Here is a 2,339-nt window from a genome sequence, read left to right as displayed (position 1 = left end):
CAGGCTCCAGACTGTGAGCAGTCAGCACACAGCCAGATGCGGGGCTCGAACTCACGAACCATGAGACCATGACCTGAGCGGAAGTCGGACGCTTAACCAACTGAGCCACCCAGGCGTCCCTTCTCTTTTGAGTAGTGTAACAATGTTACTTTAGTTTCAGGTGTAAGACGTGGTGATTCAACTTCTCTATATGTTATGGTCTGCTAGCTACAAGTGTAGCTACCATCTAAAACAAAATGGGGGGCGCCTGGGTGACTCAGTGAGTTACGCCTAGGTCTTCAGCTCAGGTCATGATCGCATGGTTAGTGAGTTCGAGCCCTGTGTAGGGCTCTGTGCTGACAGCTCAGAGCCTGGAACCTGCTTCAGATTCTGTGTCTCTGTCTCTCTCTCCCCCTCCCCTGCGCTCTCTCTCTCAAAAATAAATAAACATTAAACAATTTTTTTTGAACAAAGTGGAAACTTCAAGAATCTGCGTGTCATCCCTGAGCAGGGGCCATACTAATCTCTGCATTGTTCCAATTTTTGTATATGGGCCGCTTCGGCGAGCACCCTGCTACTCATTCTTAAGGTAAACTGCTATATCAGTTAGGATTAGGGTCGGTTATGTGGCACAGAAAGGCTATAAATAATAGTTGCTTGACAAGAGAGATGCTTATTTCCATAATCCATGTCAAACGTTGAAAGTTTCCTCGCTTTCTAGTTTAAGATGTTCCAGACTCAGCTTGTACCTCAGGTCTGGAAAAGTCCTGATTCTCTTCAGGGGAAAATGGTATTTAGAGGCCACAGTTTAGGGGCGCCTGGCTGGCTCAGCTGGTAGAGCATGCAACTCTTGATCTCGGGGTCATGAGTTTGAGCCCCACGTTGGGTGTAGAGCTTACGGTAAAAAAAAAAAAAAAAAAAAAAAATAGAGGTCACAGTTTGTACACTAGGATTTCTAAAGGGGTGTGGAATGCCCAGAGTCAAGGTTGGACAAGTAAGCTATTCCTTACTGACACAGCAAGGTGCTAATTAAATACATCCTAGAACAGCAAGAGGCCATGTCAACCATCAAAAATATTAACAAGGAAGTATACCTTTTTCTTAAAAATTTTAAATGTTTATTCATTTTTGCAAAAGACAGAACACAAGCAGGAAAGGGGCAGAGACAGAGGGAGACACAGGATCTGAAATAGGCTCCGGGCTCTGAGCTGTCAGCACAGAGCCTGACATGGGGCTCGAACCCCTGAACAGGAAGATCATGACCTGAGCCAAAGTCGGACGCTTAACCGACGGAGCCCCCCAGGCGCCCCTACAATATATTGTTTTAAAAGCTCCTTTAAAAAATAAAAGCTCTTTATAGGGGCGCCTGGGTGGCTCCATCAGTTAAGCATCCGACTTCAGCTCAGACCATGATCTCACGGTTCTTAAGTGTAAGTTCGATCATTGGGCTTTGCGCAGACAGCTCAGAGCCTGGAGCCTGCTTCGATTTTCTGTCTCCCTCTCTCTCTACCCCTCCCTCATTTGCACTCTTTCTGTCTCTCTCCCTCTCTCAAAAATAAACATTAAAAAAAACTAATAAAAAATGAATAAAAGCTACTTATAAAGCACATGGAGAAAAAAACAAAACAGATATATGCACAGAAAAAGGAATTTGAAAGTGTATTCCCCAAAACTTTGCCTCCCCCCTCCCCACGGGCTTGCAGCTCATTTGTATAATAAAAAATTTAAAATTTTTAAATTAAAAGAATTTTTTAAGCTCCTGCTATACCCTGGATTCACTTATTTATCTACCAGGAAATTAACCAAGACCCCAGGCTCACTGGCCTCAACAACTGTTTCTCTGGGGAACATTTGAGCACGAACGATGGTGAGAGTTCACATAAAACGCGGATTACTGGCTTCTCTTCTGAAAAGTCAGAGGACCCGGCAACCCAGCATCCCATCCCAGGGGTGGCCTCGTGCAGAGCAGTGCCGGCCCCTTGCCACAGGACCTTGTTCAGTCCACAGGTAACCCCAGGACACGCACACATGTCAATGTGTTCCTTGGTTTACACTCACTCAGTGACTTCTCGCCTAGAAAGATTTGGAACATATGTGGGGCAGGGGAAGTGTGATGGCTTTAAAACATGCGTCCACGGTGCCCGGGTGGCTCAGTCGGTTAAGCGTCCGCCTCTGGATTTCCGCTCAGGAAATTAATCTTGAAGTTTGTGAGTTCGAGCCCCGCGTCTGTCTCTGTGTCGATGGCACAGAACCTGCTTAGGATTGTTTCTCTCTCTCCCTCTCTCTCTGTCCCTCTCCATCTCTCTCTCTCTCTCAAAGTACATAAATAAACTTCAAAAAAAAAAAAAACCCCAAAAAAC

The 2,339-nt window shown here is 45.5% G+C and overlaps 1 non-coding gene across 1 annotated transcript; it reads right to left on the bottom strand.

The window, feature by feature from the left end:
* Positions 1-445: 445 nt before the first annotated feature.
* On the bottom strand, positions 446-549 carry LOC120248413. Its single transcript, XR_005532569.1, has one exon. It is a non-coding gene; the product is annotated as a U6 spliceosomal RNA (small nuclear RNA).
* Positions 550-2,339: the final 1,790 nt, after the last annotated feature.

This window comes from Hyaena hyaena, unplaced genomic scaffold (genome assembly GCF_003009895.1).
Source record: "Hyaena hyaena isolate Hyena2069 unplaced genomic scaffold, ASM300989v1 scaffold_12, whole genome shotgun sequence".
NCBI classification, from domain to species: domain Eukaryota; kingdom Metazoa; phylum Chordata; class Mammalia; order Carnivora; family Hyaenidae; genus Hyaena; species Hyaena hyaena.
This window is presented reverse-complemented; position numbering and strand designations above follow the sequence as displayed.